Genomic DNA, 20,737 nt, shown 5'->3' with positions numbered 1-20,737 from the left:
TGATGATGATGGTGATGATGATGCGAATATTATTGTTATGAACATTGTCTATTTTCCTATGTTGGATTAATCATGTCAGTTTTTTTAAGTAGTTAAATATTCTCAATTTTCACGTTAAGCGTTGCATAGAAAGTTTGTAAAGAACCACTTACTTTTTTTGATTATGTTTTTATTCAATTTGGAGAGAAGTTCTGCATGAGACTTTGGTTATCTGCTTTTCAGTTTGCAATTTTAACCTGTTATTGTCTTTTGATTTAGTTACATTGTTTTTTTGTCTTATTCACAGCATCCAGAAATTTCTTTTCTATATTTTGATTGCAGTTGTTTTATATGATGCTAGCGTTCCTACTAAAAATATTTAGGTAACTTGTTACTTCGTTTGTCAGGTGACATGTCAGGTCATAATTCCTGCTAATTTACCATATACAAGTGTCATGTAAAATTATCATGTGAAAGTGTCATGTAGATTTTTATAAGCTAGATTTTTGGCGATTCAAAAATGAAAAAGTAAAACTTGTACATCTAACTGCTAAAAATCTGTTAGGATAGCTGATATAAATATTAAAAAAAATCATCCAGTAAAGGGATTTCAACCTGGTCTGGATCAACGGTAGTCAAGTGTCTTTACCACTTGGCCAGAATGGATTAGAATCTTATGACAGAATTCACGTCCTTATCAGGTACATCTCAAACTAATGTTTATTATATAATTTTGTAAATGTCATTCACCACATTAGTTTCCTAATTGATAATCAACTTTTCGTTAACGTACATTTTGCATCATTTCGTGTCTTTTAATACGTTTATTAACAATAAATCTAGTAATTGATCTTACAACTTTCTTTCGCTTACAGATTTTACTTAAACTTTAAAGATACTTCACTTTTCAATGGAAAAAAGTCTCTTAAAAATGTTACAAATTTGATTTTACTGCTTCATTAAAGTTGTGTATTTTTTTTTGTTTTAAATACATTAATGTGCATATTGAATAACAACAGAAATGTCTTTGAGATAATGCTTTTTACAATCTTGATTTGCAGTAAATATAACAATTTCCAAATTTTTTTTTCAATTCAATAGTTTTCGAAAAAAGCATATTTTATTTATAAGCTTATGTTGCAGGAATTCATATAACTTATTTGAGTACTGAACAAATGTGTGAAGAATTATTTTTCCTGCTTGTATTCGATACGCACATAAGTCTTAAAAAGGAACAGGTAATCCACATCTTTGTTGTAGCAATTACAACAAATTTATTACACTTTTATTAATAGGCTATTTCTCTTCGGAATCAAAAGTATATATCAAGTTTAAGTAAAATCCGTGAACGAAAAGTAGTTATAAAATCAATTACTCAATTCACTGTTCACGAACGTATTAAAAGACACGAAATAATATGAACTGTACATTTACAAAAAGTTAATTATCAATTAGGTAACTAAGTTGGTAAATGTTATTCACGAAATTATAAAATAAACATTAGTTTGAGATGTACCTGATAAGGACGTAAATTCTGTTCCACGTGTCTAATTCATTCTGGCCAAGTGGTAAAGACACTTGACTACCGTTAATCCAAACCAGGTTGAAATCCCTTTACTGGATGCTTTTTTCTACTATTTATATCAGCTATTCTAACAGATTTTTAGCAGTTAGATGTACAAGTTTTACTTTTTCATTTTTGAATCGCCAAAAATCTAGCTTATAAAAATCTACATGACACTTTCACATGATAATCTTACATGACACTTCTATATGGTAAATTGGCACGGCTTTTGACCTGACATGTCACCTGGCAAATAACGTGACAAGTCACCTAAATATTTTCAGTAGGGGAGCCGTTTGCAGAGCCGGTCTGTATACTATTTATTAATTATATTTACATTTCTAATTTGCTTGACACGTCCATGCATATATACATATCCATTCAGCACAGCATCCATTTGGTAGCTATCGCCTACACTTTCTTGTAACAAATGTTTAGTTACTTGGAGAAAAGTTTGTACCAGAATTACTAATTCAAATATAGTAATGTTTTGGCTAATGCTTGTATCATGCACGGCCAATTAGAACACGTTGGTATATTAGTAGTACCCTTATAATTTGTGTTACTACTTAGAGTCTTCTTGATTACGCAGAAATAGATAGAGCTCTTCTTAGCAGTACTTATATACATGCATAAAGTGGTTGCTCCCTACAGTTTATACTATTAATGTCAGTATACGTTGAACGTGTTTCCATTCATGAAGCATAAAAATTTATGTGTTTGTTGTGCATCATGTTTTAAAAAAAAATTTGGTATTGTACGTTCTGTTTATTTTTATAAATCTACTTGAAAAGTTTTATTCCACATACGATACATAATTAATTTTTAAGATTATTTATTAATAGGAACAAATTTGAATAGAACTTGTGTTAAGAACTGTTAATATTATGGTACTTAACTTCTATAAAAGAGCTTATACAATCCTATAAGCAAATATACCCTAAAATTTTTTTTATTTAGTACAACAGTAATATACAGGTGAAAAACTTTAATTGTCTCAAATTTTTTTACTTAATTTATGTTTTTAAAGAACTTTTATAAATAGAAAAATATTTATGAAACAATAGGTACAATGTCTTCAATTTATGCGCATTTTGGTCTTACAAGCTTTTTGAATCAAAGTAATTGAACAATTAGGAATTGTAACTAAAAATGAGGAGAACAAGAGTTAATTTATAGCAGACTAGTCATAACTAAAATTTTTATCATTAAAGCCCTTAATTAAGCAAGAAATTAAATAATTAGGTGTGATGAAATTTGTGGTTATGATAAAGACATTTACCTTACTAAATGTCGGCTGCACAGATTTCTCTTTATGTATTTCCCATCAATTGTACATTTTTAATTTCTTTTATTATTATTCACTTATTTTTAGCAAACAGTGTATACTTACACTTTTATCATTGTATATGAATTTCGTAACATAATTAACAAATTCAAACTTTGCGCGTAAAGAATCAATCACCGGTAAGTGTACAATACACAATACGAATCGATGAGTATCCAACCCCATCTGTATTAAGTCAGGTCAAGCTAAAAAGCTTGAAAACTCGTTGACAGTGCTTACACTTGTCGATTATTAAAGTATCTAGTTGTATGCCTGCCCTGGCGAGTGTTTGTCGAAATCTAAATTGAATAAAATCCTGCATTTCCTTTCTTCGACGTTTTTTATTTTAGGTTGAAAGAACTGTTCGAACAAAAAATTATGAATGGCCAGCAGGAGGCATATTGCTTGTTTTGCAGATGTTTCTTGAGACCACATCATGGTGATCTTGTTGATCACTCAAAAACTATTAAACACAAAGCACTAGCCAATGCTCGCCAATCTACCTTGCAATCAACACTCTTACAGCACGGTATTAATCTAACTTTTCTTATTTCTTTTAACTTCAAATATTTCAAATCAATTTTTTGATTTCTAGGAGTAATGAAACAGACTGCGGTGAATGATCAGATAAAATCAATTGATATCCACCTAGCTGTATACATAGCAATGCATGCATCCATAAGATCTGTTGACCACTAAGAGGAGCTTTTGAGGATTTTGGGAAAAGAAAGTCCACTAGAACAGTAACGAATTCACAGAATAAAATGCTCGGAAATCATCACTGCTGTTATTGCGCCAGCCCTTTTATCTCACCTTGTTTAGGATATAGGAGAGAGTTCCTTTTCTATTATAGCTGATGAAGCACGAAGTTTATGGGGCTGTGTATCAGATACTTTAGTCAATTGCAGGATGAAATGATAACAAATTTTTTGGGCATCATTGAGATGACCCAATGCGTGGGAGAAGTGTTAGCTGAATCTTTAATCCAATATTTAAATCAAGTTGGATTAATCCCTCAAAAAATGGATGCTATTGGTACAGATGGAGCTGCAAAAATGTGCGGGTCAAAGAACTCGTTGTATATGTATCTCTCAAAACATGCTCCACCATTAATTTTGTTTAAATGCATATGCCACAGTATTGATAAGTGTGCACAATATGCATTCCAGAAAATGCCTGATCATTTGAATTTTTAATTAAGAGGGATTTACAAGTACTTTGCGCATAGTTCTATAAAACACAAAGAGTACAAAGCTTTTTACAAAGTTGATACTTTTTATTAAAATTGTTTTTAGTAGGTACGGTATTAACATTCTAATTATTTTGAATTTATTTGTAGAGAAGAAACAGTGACAAAAATCCCAAAGAACCTCAACCATTATGTTCCACTCGTTTGACGTCATCGTTGCCAACATCATCGATACTACGCAGTACAATGATTTTTCAAACTTTTTGGCGTAAAAATCTGAGAAAAATGATTACAACGCTAAAACTTTGATGGAACTATTCAGAGACCCTTCCAATCGAATGTACCTCACATTTCTTAGATCTATGTTATTGGAGGTGAATGAGGTAAATCTTTCTTTTCAGCAGACAAATGCAGATGTGGACAAATTATACTCCGGCTTGAGAAAGTTAGTTTTTTTACTTGCTTCTCGCGTATTGAAAACTAAATGCATGGCTGTTACGACGAGGCCAGGAATTTTACAGTCTGTTGAGCTTCAAATGCTGAATGATATGATATCAGTTCGAGAAAATTTATGTCCACTAGATAGAGTTGACTTCGAGAAATCCTTCAAAAGACTACGAATGAAATTGGATTTGCCGCCAAAAACTTTAAAAATTGTAAGAAGTCGATGTGCTGACTATATACTTAGTTTATGTACTCAACTATTTACCAAGCTTCCAAGCAACATTGATTCAATCTAAAAAATAAAATATTTCTCACCATTTTTGGCTCTCACTCGTATAAGTAGATGCACGTTTTGTCAGTTACCACTTGAACTAATCGGTAAGTTAATTATACAAAGCAGTCAAATAATGAATATTTAACCACATGTTAATAGTAAATTACGTCCCTGCGGCGCAAAGACTTTGCACCCTAGGTAAGAAAAAAAATAACTTAATGTACGATTTAATAATTTTGTATTACTCCTATCTTATCTCATTTTGCAGATGCAGATTTGGATTTAGAAATATTAAAAAACCAGTGGAGATCTTTGGGTACCTTAACTCTTTCAGATATTTGCATACATTCAGATAATAACAGTGACCTTAAGTCGATAGATAGTGTACATTTTTGGAGTTGTCTCTTGTCGGTAAAAAATGCTGCAGGCAAACAGCAATTCAAGGAACTGGCTATGTTTGCCTTGAAATGTTTATCTTTGCCAATCAGTAATGCCATCGTAAAAAGAATATTTAGTTTTCTATAAGAACTAAAAAGAGGAGCCGCATGCAGATGCAAATGCTATCCGCTTTATTATTTCAAAGAGTGCGTTTAATGTATACTAACTTATATTTTTTTTGCATTCCTTATTTATCTAAAATAACTCGTAGTCGTAATTTATATAAATCTTTCTGTTAAATGAGGTTAAAAATTCATGCTGTAAATTATTTATAATCACAGATTACAAATGTTGACACATTTTACATCGTTGATGTATATATTAAAAAACAATCACCTTTCATCAGATCAAACTAATGAAACTCAAAAACTGAGATTTAACGAGAAAGAAAAAGAAGAAGACTTCATTACATTACATACTTTTTTGTGAATACACCGAAAATGAATGCAAATCTATTTTTTGGTAGCAATTAAATAATTATTTACAAATCTCGAATAAAGTACCTTAAATAATGATTTAACTTTAAAAAATAACCAAAGTTGCTGTAGATTTACATACTGTCAACAAATAGATTAACGTAATAATAATGTATAAACAAAGTGTTTAATTTCCCTGAAATGAAATAAAAGTACATCAATATGTACACAACTTATACCAATTTATAATCTGATTCCTTCAAATTTTTCTAAAAATGCAAAAACACACAAAATGCGGTGAACCACATTTCGAAATTTTAACCACAAACTTGCTGCATAAACCGCACGATTTGTGGTAAACAGCGCAATCTGGCAACCCTGATTGAAGTAAAACAGACAGCAAATGATAGTTAAAAAAAAAATTTGCCCTTACGGAGATTTAAGCCCAGTAATAATAAGTGCAAAAGTACATGATTAATACGCAACTACCTCGCTACTGGCACACTATCTGCTGTACTATTCAAAATCACATGGGTTTAAGGTGAAGCTTCAAGGCTTAAGTTTAAGTATTAGTTTGTTTTTCTATTGCTAATTGTGCTAAAGTTTAACTTCCTTGAAGTAATAATTACTTATTACTATGGAAAAAGCTACATGTGTTGAAGGACAATATTTCAATTTCAGAAAAAATATTTATTATGAAATAAACGTAAGAATAAAAGCAAAGAGTAAGTACATTGTTAAAAAATTTAAGAAAGGCAAAATATTTATTAAAAAATTAATGTTTTTAAACGTAATAGTACATATTCATTTGTCACGTAAAACTTTGTTTTTTAAGCATGGCTGTAATAACCTGAACTATTCAAGTTGTAATAACAATAATTTTATAACGTAATGCGTTACTATTACTCGATCTGTCGCTTTATACGAGAAAAAACCCAGTTCTTCATAGTGTTTAGCCGTACAAGTATTTAACACTCATTGAACGAGTAATACATGACTGGTCATAATAACATACTTACGGTGGTTCTTTACTTAACCCATTTAATTGAACTTACAGTGAAATTCAAAGGTATTGTAATTTAAGGTATGAGGCATCATCTCTCGAAATTTCAAGTCCCTTTATTAGGCAAACGTTTCAAAATGAGTCAGTCAAAAAATTCACTTTGATCATAAACTGTTATAAAAATTACTTTTACAATCTATAATATCATCAAATATCTTATAAAGTAGATTTAAAATTGTAAAAGAAAAAGTTCAATTTTCTAACACACCTCTATAATCCTACTGTAAGTAAGGGATACATCCCAAGCTAGTTAACTATCAAATCAATAAATTGTCTTGTGAAGAACTTAATCAATTCGCAAGCTACAGCACTTATACTTTGAGATCAGATTGTAAAATATATTTTCAAACTCCGATAAATCTTATTAAACAAAATGCTTATTCAACTGACTTAAGCTGAAGCAGGACACAATTTTTAACGGGGTATTGGCCTTTAAACTACGTTGTATCACAAATAAATAATTTATTAAGATCAAATGAATACGGTATGAGATAAAGCACGTCGACGAAGCAATCTCAAAGGGTTTTTGCCTCTACAATGAGAAATCGTCAGCAACAATTCGCAAGCCTTACTCGGCCATTGGAATCTAATCGTCTGTACTTATGGTTATGAATCAACCTGAGTTTGAGCAAGATGAAATTACCAAGGAGAAAAACTATTACGCCATATGCAAGACTGCTGCTACCAGGGAGAGAAAGAATTACTCTTCGTAGTCGAGCTTCTTGATAAAGTCACTAAATCCTTCATCGTACCTTTCTTTTCATCATGCCACTTCCTTTATTACCCAAAGCCGCCAAAACTACTAATTGCCTTCGTTCATTTTCGCGTTTTCTTGCACCTGGTCGTAGCAGTTGATAAACTATGGCGTTTCTGCGCCCTACTCAGCTGCCCCTTAGGGTAGTGGTGGGGATAGGGCGATACTGCACCAGGGGGAAGGGGGTACTATGAGAAGAGCTATTAGACGGAGTCTGAACGTGATATGTGTGTACATATATATCTTGCTTCCAGAGTGCTCTCTCTTTCTCCTTGTGCTGTTGGACAAGGGTCCATGCGTTATCTCTCTCTTGCTCCCAGCATGGCGGTGGTGACAGGTAGTGGTGGGGATAGTGCGATACTGTGCCAGGGGAAAGGGGTACTATAAGACAAGCTATTTGGCAGGGTCCGAACGTGATATGTACATATATATATATATAAAGAGAGAGAGAGTTGTATTGACGAAAGTAAGTCTCAGTCCCTCCGCTCCCCCCCGCTCCCCCACGATTTACGTAGTTATTTGCTTGTTTTAACGTAATTTTTAATCAAATTATATTTGATAAAGCTCCCCCCCCACTCCCCCTGCTCCCCCTCAGCTCCCACGCAGCTCCCCCTTCACCTTTCTCTCCTCCTCTCCCCCATAAAATACTTATTTATCAAATGTTTTACCATCATAAATGTTAAAAAATTTACGCAATTAAGTACCCAAGTCATAACTCGTTTTTAGGGTTGTTTAAGTCACTGATCATGGGTCTTCCTCTGTCTATTCGCTTCCCCTTACTCACTATATGTCTCTTAAGTACCATTATTTGTTTAACTTGATTGAACTTTTACATTTCAAATCTCTTTCTGGTCCATGTCTCATTACTTGTGTATTTATCAATGCAGGCTGAAAATTAGTTCACAACATCAGAATATGTGACTCACAAAGAAGTTGATAAAACATACGATTAACTTAACATAATTAATTAACATAATTAAATTAACATAAATATTCATCTTCCAATAGTATTTTAAATTAATATCAGAGAGGGTCTTCCACAACACGAATTAAAATTAAAAATAAATGCTATAGTAGTGTTAATAAGAACTTTAAGTATATTAGACGGTCTCTGTAGAGGCACAAGATTAGAAATAACAAAATTATTTAAGTATAATATAGAAGCAGAAATAATTATGAAAGAAAAAAAGCAAAGCTTATATTCCTAGAATAACATTAAATTCTGGCACCTTATTATCATTACCTTTTGTCTTTTATAAAAAACAGTTTCCCTTTGTATTAGCATGTTATATATTTATTAAAAAATCAGAAGAACAGAGTTTTGATTCTTTAGGATTATGTATTAAAAAACCTTTATCCTCTTACGGACAATTGTACGTTACCTAATTAAAATGTTAGAATCCAAAAAGAATTTTTATTCGAATTGCATCCGAAAATAAATCAGAAATTAAAAATATTCTTTAGCTAGAAATTGTTCAGTTATTCAAAAATATGTAACTTGAAGATCGTCACACTTAAACAGACGTATGTTAATTCATAAAAACCATGAAAAACAAATATGTGAAAAATGGGGAAAGGGTTTTAAAAGAACAGATGGGTTAAAATGACACATGAAATGTCACAACATTAAGCTAATAGAATGAATTACTGTTTCAGAAGTTCAATTGTGTTTGTCTATTTTATAATACCTCCTCCTGAATTCTGTCTTTTACTTAATAAAGTCCTCAGGTAATCAAGAATTTTATATTTGGGTTAAGTAGACATGGACCACAAAGAGATTTGAAATTTAAAAGTTCAATCATGTTAAACAAATAATGGTACTTCAGAGACACATAGTGAGTAAGGGAAAGCGAATAGACAGAAGGAGACCTATGATCAGTGACTTTAAAAACACTGAAAACGAGGTATGACTTAGGTACTAAATTGCGTTTATTTTTTAACATTTATGATGGTAAAACATTAGATAAATAAGTATTCTATTGGGGGGAGGTGGAGGGGGAGCGAGGGGAGGGGGAGCGGAAGGGCTGAGACTCACTTTCGTCAATACAACTATATAATATAGGGAGATATTGCTTCTGGTGTGCTCTCTCCTTTCTTCTTGTGCTATGAGGCAAGGATTCATGCGTTATCTCTCTTTTTCTTTCTTTTTAACACTCCCAGTATGATAGTGGGGATAGTGGAATACTGCATTAGTGGTGGAGCCTTATGCTGTACACTGAAAATAAAAAGCGGCTAGTATAGCTTGGAGGCACGGCTACTTTAGCTTGGTTGACCCAAGCAGCTGCTGTTAGGCTAGGTTAGCCTGAAAGCCAAGCAGAATCGACTTGGTAGCTTAGGCCAACGTGCCAAAGTATACACAGTACTCAGTTTGTGACCGGTCACGTTTGCTTCAGCTGCCAAGCAGATTCTGCTTGGCTCTCAGGCTAACCTAGCCTAACAGTAACTGCTTGGGTCAACCAAGCTAAAGTAGCCGTGCATCCAAGCTATACTAGCTGCTTTTAATATATTTATATGCCTTTGTTAACATTTTACAAATTTCACTACACTTTATTTCATTTTTTACGCGAAATTGAATACAAATTCTTTGATCCATTTTTTTCACAAACGAAAATCGCCGAGCTCGAAAAACACGTCTAACGTCAGCGGCTGCCACTTAAAAAGTAAGCAATCAATATTGCTAAAAATTTTATCGTACTTCAGAGGTATGTGTACCAACGTAATGAAAAAAAAATTAAATACAGGTGGACTCTCCAAACTTACGACATTTTAAAACTCTCGCTACTTTTTGAACACACCTAGTATAATAAAGAAAAAGTAACGTCATACATAGAAAATAGCGTGACACCAGTTGCCCTTAAAGCCAGACATGCGGCACATGCACTTAAGCCGTTAATTACAGAATAGACTTATAGATTCGTTGGATTAGGTCACCTTGAACGCGTAGAGACTGGCGAATGGGCTACCCCGATCGTACCCATTATTAAAAGCAACGGCAAAGTTCGTATATGTGGGGAATTTAAATTGAAAATAAATCCCCATATGATTATAAACAAATACCCTTTACACCAAATCGATGATATATTTACGACTTTACAAGGTGGCGAGTATTTTTCGCAACTGGATTTGTCACATGCATATATGCAGTTTGCTGTGGAGGACAAATGTAGAGAATGGTTAACAATCATAACGCATTCAGGTTGATTGCGGTGTACAAAACTGGCTGCAGGTACAGCATCAGGACCAGGCATTTTTCAACAGAAAATTGACGAATGTTTAGCAGGCATTCCAGGAGTAATCGCATACCTGGATAATATATATGTTACGTGACGTAATACAACCGAACACGTTTAAAGACTCGAAAGGGTGTGAGAAAAGTTAGCGGAAAGTAATTTACGATAGAATAAAGATAATAGCGAATTTATAAAGAATAGAATAAAGGTTTTGGGTTTTGTTATTGATCGCAACGGGTTGCATAAAGCTAAATCTAAGGCTAAAGCGATGGTAGAGGCGTCCACCCCAACTAATACTAAAGAATTAGAGTCATTCCTTCGTTTGGTAAACTTTTATTCAAGATTTTTAAAAGACTGAACAGCTAATTTACATTCTTTGTACGATTGCACGAATAGCAAAGAATTAAGTTGGACTGAGTCCTGTCAAAAAGCATTCGAATGGGTGAAAAATGAACCAATATCACCTAAAATATTAGCACATTTCGATTCAAACAAAAAAATAGTTTTGGCTTGCGATGCATCTGCATATGGACTGTCAGCTATTTTATCTCACGTTTACGAAGATGGTTCAGGACGGCCAATAGCTTTTGCATCTCAAAAAATACCGAAGAAAGAAATAAACCGATCGGTAATCGACAAAGAGGCAAGCGCGATCGTTTTCGGTTTTTAAAAATTTCATAATTTTATTTACGGCCGTGAAATAACATTGTGTACCGACCATTAACCCTTAGAGTATCTGTTTGGACCCAAAAATGGCATTCTACTTATGGCAGCTGGCAGATTACAGCGTTGGGCTTACTTTCTGTCGAGATTCACACATAGAATCGAGTACATTTGGTCAGCAGACAACGGAAATTGCGATCAACTTTCATGGTTGCCTATCGAGGATAATAAATATTGATAACCAAATATTAATATATTTGATCGATTTTAATGTAATCTGAAAAGAAACATTACGAGATAGAGTTTTAAAAAAGATAATGTTTTATGTAAAAACTGGTTCAGCTAATACTGTTTCCGAAGAAGAAAAGACGTTTCTAAAAAATAGAAATGAAATAAATTTAGAGAACGATTTTCTTTTCCGAGAATATAGAATAATCATCCCAGAAACCATAAGACCAGTCATTTTAAAAGAACTGCATGCATTACATATGGGCATGGTTAAAATTAAAATGTTTGCACGCTCATGTGTGTGGTGGCCATGAATCGACAATGACATTGAAAAATTCGTAAAGAATTGTACTGTCTACTTATCAGTATAAAAAAAATCCTGGCAAATCGATACTGACACCATGGCCATGGCTAGAAAAATTGTGGTCGCGCATCTACATGGACTTTCTCGGTCCTTTTTCAGGAAATATGTACTTGACTGTTATCGACGCACATTCCAAGTGGCCAGAGGTACTTGATTTCAAGCAGAATACAAAGGCTTATAGAGTGGTCGAGGAGTGTAAAGTTTTGTTTGCAAGACACGGGCTACCAATTCATGTAGTTACTGACAACGGACCTCAATTTGTCAGCTCCGAGTTAAAAAATTTTGTAAAAGTTTTTGGTATCAAACACACATTGTCGCCTCCTTACCACTCAGTGACAAATGGTGTGGCTAAAAATGTTGTGGGAGCTTTTAAAGATAAAGTAGGAAAGATTATGAAAGGGGGAGAAAATTGCCAAGACGCGATTAATTTTTTTTTAGTCTGACTATCGAAGCTGTGTCCACTGTACAACAGGCAAAAGCTCAGAATAGCTTATGTATGAACGAGAAATGCGTACTTGTTGGGACCTCCTGTGGCCTATACAAAAAAAAGACGTAATAGCAACGAATCAAAGTGCGCAAGTAGATTCGTATCGAGGCACGCGTAAAGTTGAATTCAATTCTGGTGATAAGGTAACATTGTCGAACTACGGAAACGATAATAGGAAGCGTATACCAGGCATAATTGACGAACAACTGTCACCTTCTACTTACAAGGTCAAAATTCCGCCTGATACCTTTTGTAAGCGACATAAAAATCAATTAATAAGTGTTGAACCTAATACAAAGTTGCGCCGTTCCCCACGTATAAAGGCCAAGCAAAAAGGGGAAGAGATGTTATGCATGTCAACAAGCGCGTGGACTCATACAAAAGTACCAAAATTACCAAGGCGCTTTTGAGCCCTCGTTACTTTTGCACACGCAAAGTTATGCCAGTCGTACGCCAGCCTGTGCACTGAGTACAAGTATCTGTTGTAGCAATCCCTCTAAGTATATTAAATTACCTTACATTTCATCATACTAACTTGTATAATTTATGATAAACCCTAACTCCTTTCAATATATACTTATATAATTTAATATTTATAACAGTATGTATATATGTTCGATCTCTCATGCATACGCTTGCGTATACACCTGCATGCTCATATGGAATAACGTGCATGCTCATACGTTACTCTTGTACAAGCATACGCGTGTATATGGGAGCGTTTGCAAACACGAGGTTAGTATATGTACATGGCATTGTTGTGGAATATAGATCTCATTCGTCTTCTGTAATATGCAAGTCCTCAATAGCTCAGTTGGTTAGCCATCTTGTGGGTATGAAATAATTAATGATATAGATTAATTGAAGACTTAAACTCTTTTTTTTTATTAAAACTTAGAAATACTTTCTATTTTTTAATGATTTTTTAATTTTTGTAAGTAAGTAAGTAATAAGGAAAGGTTTCGTACAGGTAATTAAAATGACAACATAAGGTATTTGGTTATAACATTTATTAACTATAACTATACTTCAAACTTACGTAACTAAATGTATTTATATATTTATTTTACAAATTGAAAATGTATTATCTATATCTTATTACGTATTGTTATTAAATAACACAGGACCACAACAAAAATAAGTGGAAGGGTCCCTTTCAATAACAATGCATTTCTTATGTATTTTGAGGCGCTGACTTCATTCCCATTGTCTAAATTGCTTATGGACACATTTTTCGTTAATAAAAAAGAATTGTGATGTAATAGAGCAATTTAGACAATGGGAATGAAGTCAGCGCCTCAAAATACATAAGAAATGCATTGTTACTGAAAGAGACCCTTCCACTTATTTTTTTTTTGTGGTCCTGTGTAATTTACATCGAACCTGGTTTAATTTTTTTCTACAAATTTGACGAGTTCTTCTTACACCTTATCTAACCTCGTTAATGATCTCTGGTAATGATGGAGATAACTCAGTCAAATCCAGCAATGGTACAGTTCTGGACTCTTGCAGAGAGGATACTGGTGGCTAAACTTCAAATATCTCCATGAAAGAGGAAGTTGGGGATGCTGGTGACGCTGTTGCTTGGAGATAATGAGGGACGTAGAAACCTCCCAAAGTTATTTTAGTCATCGTAGCTACTGCATTTCGCAGTGTTAAATCAAGCGACTCTAAAACATTAAAAAGAAAAAACAAATTAAAAACTTATTATTTTGCCATCGTGCAAATACAAAAACTTACCATAAATAGTGGGTGGAACGACATCTGGCACGTTCCAAAAACTATATCCCACTACAGGTTCAGGCTCTGTAACAATAAAAAATATCTACCTAAACACTCCAGTATTTTGGCATCACACACGAATATAAAATAAAAAAATTTACCAGAGACATTAAGCGGAAATAATATTTTTTAAATTAAATCCTGGTTGCGAGTAAATTAAATGCTGTAAAAACTCATCTAATAATGAGCATAACATCGCAGATGCCTCGTTAAAATATCTGATTCTTCATGCTGCTAGAATACGACTTTAAAATCTTAAAAAACTGTCGATGAATGAATTTTTCACCATAAGTAGTTCGCTTATATACATGTCAAAGCAGCAGTGCCAAGTCGCTGAGGAAAGGGGTAGCTTGGGAACGGAAGTTATGATAAGGATTTTCTAATAAAAAATTTTGTAAGGTTTAGGATATTTCCAAAATATCTCTTAGGTGTTATTAATTTTACGTAGAAAGAATTTTAAAACATTTTATAGGACTCTTTCACCAAGTCATAAAAAGTAGAAAAATGGAATGTGCATGTGGTTTAAACGTGGTTAAGAGGATGGTGACGCATGTTGGTGGAGTGGATCCAAAAGGCATAAAATAAATCGTGATATGGAAAATGTGAGTATATTTTATCAGCATACATCATCTTAATATAACATTTGCAACGCTGTACTTTTACAAGAAGAAATGTGGCATGCACATGATTCAAGAGGATTTGGGCGAATTTAAGAAAAATGTCTAACGTAGAGAGAAATATCTACAGTCAACACTATGGATGGAGAGTCTTTTCTACACTAATAAAAGTATACATAACCTTTTATACCTATACACAACCTTTCCTTATTACTTGCTTACAAGAATAAAAAAATTATAAAAATAAGTAGAGTTAACTTATGAATTAAAATGAAAAAATAAAAAGTTCAAATCCTTAACAGATCAATATGATTTACAATTTCATACCAATAAAATACGCATACACTCACGCATGGAGCACGAATACGATGGCGCGTGCTTGTGTACGCTCGCGCGTGGTGCACCCGTATGATCGTGCGTGTGCACGAAAGGTCGAACATACATGCATATATACACATACATAGAGCACTTGAACCTTTGTCTAATAACAGGAGGAAGAAAGAGAGAGCACTTTGTGGAGCAAGATAATTATAACGCATGATCCCAATCTTACAGCACAGTATCTTCCCCCTGGCACAGTATCGCACTATCCCCACCACTACCCTAGGGGGCAGCTGGGGGGGGGGCGCAGAACCACCATAGTTTATCTACTCGTAGTCCTATACGTACATTTCAGATGCTGTTCTCACATCGGGACCTTGTAATATACGTTTACATAAGAGTGCCCGAAAAGCACGCATGGAGCAATGACCAGGTGAGGGGAAACGTAAAAACCAACGAAGGCAGTTAGCGATTTTGGCGGGCTTAAGTAATAAGGGGGGATGGCGTGTTGAAAAGAAGAGGATCGTGGAAAATTCGGACCCTTTGTCAAGGAGCTTGACTACAAAAAGTACTTCTTCCTTACTTTGATAGTGCCAGTCTCGCATCTGGTGGTTTCCTCTTGGGCAGTTTCGTCTGGTTCAAACTTAAGTTGATTGGTAACCGTAAGTAAGGACAAATAGTTCACGAGGGTTGAGTAAAGCTTGCAAATTAGTGCTGTACGACCCCTCTTCGTAGAGGCAGTAAAACTCTGTGAGGTGGCTTCATAGACGTGCTTTATTTCGTACCAAAGGGTCCCACTTGAACTTCACAATTTACTTATTGTGATACCACATAGTTTAGAGTCTGACACCCCGTTGAATCTTGTGTCATGCTCCAATTTTGATCATTTTATTTTACTTATTTTCTATCAAAATTATCTGCATTCGGGAATCTATTTTACAGACTGATCAAGATGTATAAGTACTGTCCCATGCGAAGTAATTACATTAGTCACGAGAAGATATATGGATTTTATAATAGCTTGAGATACATTCCTCTCTTACTATAGGATCATCAAGATATTTCAGTGTTTCCAAAATCATACTGTTACATTTATTATTTGTTCGATGTATGATAATCTTTTTGCTCATTCCACAAAAACTGTAACAAGGAACGTAAAGATGGTTTTTCTTTTAGCCAGTAATGGTTAAGGGGGTTAAAGCGGTACAGTCAGCCTCAAAAGTTGATTTAAATTAAAAATTAGTGTTTTTTATCATTATTCTTGATGAATTATGCGAGCTATTTCATATCGTTTTGAAGAAAATTACTGGTAGGTGAGAAAATAGAAAGTTAATCCTTTGAAATTGGAGTGATGCGCAATGTTTAATTTCTCGTCTGCTGTACATAGATGTACCCATACCATTTTATTGAACTTTTTAACTCATTTATCTCTCAAACTGTAACGGCAACCTTCCTGAAATTTGAATATGTTATTCGAATTATTATTTACAATAAGAAACTAGTTTTTTTTAAGCATAAAACATATTTTGTTTATTAGTGCATACATTTATCCAACCAGTAAATAAAAAATTAATAATTGGTCGTCAAAAACATATTGTGCGTTTACTTAATAATGAGATAATTTTTCCAGAACACATATAGTTTTATTTTTAAGTTGTCTACTCATTGTACGAAACTAGGAAATATTACTCCGATGCACTATGTTGTATAAGTCTACATCCTGTTTTTAATCTTTATAATTCCTCTAACCATCTTACTTCAAAAAAACTCTTAAGAGCCACTTTATTTTATGTAAGATGAAATGTTAGAGTAGATTCAGACCTCTTGTAATAATAATATGATTTTTAAAAATCGATTCTTTGGATCACTTATAGTTTTACCCTTTAGCTGTCTAAACATTATTCAATTCCAGGAAAAGTTATTTCGATGCACCTTGTTTTTTGAATTGTGCGTGTACATTATATGTGATTAGTAAGTGGCTCAAGTGATAGCTATAGTATATTATTAAAACAACTCTGGTGGTCTCGCTATCCAAAGATACTTTATTTAAAAATACAACGACGTTTCGGCCATTTCGGATATAACATAGCCCTCTTCTGGTGCACTGAATTAAACAAATAAAACAAAGGTTAAATAATACGATGACGGCTGTATCGTGATATAACAGAACGGGAACCAGAACTTACACAAATAATTTCTATTCACTAATATGTGAAGCGTCTACAAGCCTGTACATTGAAGTGTACAGTCTGCTAGCCTTTACAATAATGTGAATTTCACACGCAGCTTACAACGCTTAAACTCGATACATGTAACTATTACAAAAGTATTAAAGAGAGGGGTTTATATGTTATTGTGTGATATATAGACAGGAGTTTACACATGTATATTTACCATAAGGAGAACATGTGAAACATCAGTTGAATTTTATTTGAGATTTTTCCAGAAAAATTTTTGAAGATGAAGCAATGGATTCAACTCAAACATCTGACAATAATGTCCTGATTGTTAAAAGTAAATACTTTGGATCATTAGGAGTTTTATTAATAAGCTGTCCAAATCTTGTAAGAGTCCAGAAAAAGTACTCCAACGTTCTTTGTTTTTTTTTAGTACACCAATATTTTCTCTAATCATTTCTTTTACCATCTTACTTTTGCAAAAATTCTTGATGGACACACAGTTTCACCCGCAGTTAAGTAGTAGAGTAAACTATGGCACTAATAATAATGAGGTGATTTTTAGAAATGGATAATTTGGATCATTCAGAGTTTTACCTTTGAGTGGTCTAATCAGTACAGAAATCTCATAAAAATGACTACAATGCATTTGTTTTTTTTAGGTGTGCACCTACATTTTCTGCAGTGTGTTTGTGATTTCTTTAACTTCAACTCTTAAGAACTATTGACAGCTACACTGTTTTACCGAAATAATCAAAAGAGAATAGAAAAAAACTTGCTGTTTTTTAAATATTTATTTAATTATTATCGAAGCACACATTTTGTTAGGCTATAGCTATTTTTCTCCACAATAGGATGATACTTTAAGGCGAAGTCATGGACATTTTGCCCAAACGACAAAATGCCCACCAATGGGAAGACAGTATCATAAATATTGCCCACCAATCAGGGCAAGGGTCGGTTCCCAACAGCGTTCACTCAGGGGGTAATGCGAACTGTAGCAAAACCAAGTGGTAACTGCGTATATAATAATTTATTTCAGCACAAAATCATGTTACCACAGAGTCTTCCGCTAGTAAGATATCTTTTGCCGGTAATGTAGACTTATTATAATATTTCTAAATCCACTAGATGTCAGGGCTAGTATTAAAGTTTAAATCTCCACTTGATGTATATATATTTATTTTTAAGTACTCCATAGTCTGTAGTCAAATCTTGTAACTATTCGTGTAAAACATTATTTATTAGCTACGTCATGGCTGTATACCTCAAAGTTTTGCCAATAAAAAGTACTATAGAATAGAATCTCCACTTGGCGATTCAAAGTGACGATAGAAGAATTAGCTACCATGATACAAAATCTAAATATTAAGAACCATACTGAGATTGTTTTTACGATTTCTCGAATTTTAATTAATAGTATTTTGCTATTTTAGAAAAAATTTTACGATTCTACATAGTGATTTCAATAGGAGATTAATTTTAAGAAAACTTCGATAATATAATTACAAGTTCATGCTATTAATGATACATTTCTATTGACAATTAGCACTTTCCTATAATTATGTTACATTTATACTGTATAAAGTTGACAGACTATGTTTCGTTAAATTCAGTATGTAACGGAAACTATTTTTCTGTCCCTTTTTAAGGGTGTTGTTTTACAATCTCTCTCTGTCTCTCATCAACACAGTATTTTTAAATTATTTTCCAAGAAACGTGTAATTGTGTACGTATTTTTTTTCAAACAACGAGGTTCCACTTTCTCCTTACAAGTGGTCTCTCTCCTAATTCTATCTAATGAATGCCTCCTTTTTTATATTAACATTGTATACAATTCATTTTTTTCTCGCTGAACTTCAACATAATTTTATTAAAAAAATGTTGGACGACAAACTCTGCTGTGTCATTGACGCACAATCATGTTCATAAAAGCACAGCACAGGCAGTGGATACACATGCAAACAATATGTTGTTATTGTATTTGCAGCAACTCACACCAACAACCTTATGTTGCATAACGCATAACTGTCTTAATACATGTCCTCTCTAACTATACACCTCCCCCTGACCAACTGCATTTCTCTGTTATCTCCCTTCTCCTTTTTATTTGTCTATGCAATCCTTTCTAATTACGCACGCAAATATTTCGGTCTCCCGAAACAGGAATGAGAAATGCCCCTTCTTCCTTCCTCCTGCTACAACATGTGTGATCAAGTCTACATACTAGTCTGCATTAAGTCGTCAGCTCTCAGTCCGCGAAAGCCTTGCTGACGTGCTGCTGTTGGCTGCTCTCGGGCTGATTGCTTTATGGGCTCGCATGCTGTCTAACTACTCTTTCCGTAAAGGCTTTTTTTTAATACGAATCTTTTAAAGGCACTCGTGCATCACAATTTTTCCGCACATCTTGTGCCAATCGAGTTTGTGTAACAAATAATCATCTCTTCGGCAGTGTTGTATTTTTCTCTCGTGAGCTTGTCATCATAACCAGTGTCACCAAAAAACGGTAAAGACTACATTTCGAGAACGTTCTACAGTAAAAAGGGCATGCTTTTTCCTAAAAATGGCTAGTGTAAGGCGATTAAAACAGGTTCCGTGTTATTACCTGATTTTGACTTTATTTACTTATTTTTAAGCCTCGCCTACTGAGTTAATAAACTAAGAAATTTATTATACATGTTAACAAAAATAATTTGTCCGATTTAATTATTGTGACTACAAATGTGTAGTTTTAACTCAGATTACTTACATAATTTTTTTTTAATTTAAAGTCTGCCAGTTTCGAAATTGGCAACTAAAAGTTTGAGCACGTAATTAAATTTAAATTAAATAAAAACAAGCTTTTCTTTTTTGATACCTGAATATGCGAGAATGCAAGGATTTTTTTTCCATTTTCGAAATGATTCATGGCACCTGTTGTACTTATAATAATTTAATTTGAGTGATATATAAAAGTACAACTGCCATTATTATATATTATCCCTTATTAATAAAAATTATAAAAGAACTTAAAAATCGAGCAATCCATGAATGAAAAAGTAATTTTTTTTAGTTTACGTAAGTTTTCAACAGTTCAATGAAAAATAAACTGTTAACATCTAAAGATCATTCGTAACTTAATATTTTAACGGTAAGAATGAGCCCCTATCAAACATTTTTACGTGAGAAAAAAATAAAAACTGAAAAATGAAGATTTGGTCATTTTTTTTTTTAGAATTTGCGGTTATGTCAAGAAATGCTAAGAACAAAAGTTTTATATTTTTTCTAAGTATTGACAAATTTTGTGTTAAGTATTTTTCTCTCGGGGCTCAAGTTGTACCGAAAATTGCAATAACTGGTTTTTAACCATTCAATAGCAGTCTCATTTCACCGTTGCCCAATATTTCTTGTTAAAAATTTGTTTTTTGTAGTTAGAACCGA

The sequence above is a fragment of the Copidosoma floridanum genome, unplaced genomic scaffold (genome assembly GCF_036245765.1).
Source record: "Copidosoma floridanum isolate Cflo_tuat_1 unplaced genomic scaffold, Cflo_Japanese_pri ptg000030l, whole genome shotgun sequence".
Taxonomy (NCBI): domain Eukaryota; kingdom Metazoa; phylum Arthropoda; class Insecta; order Hymenoptera; family Encyrtidae; genus Copidosoma; species Copidosoma floridanum.
This window is presented reverse-complemented; position numbering follows the sequence as displayed.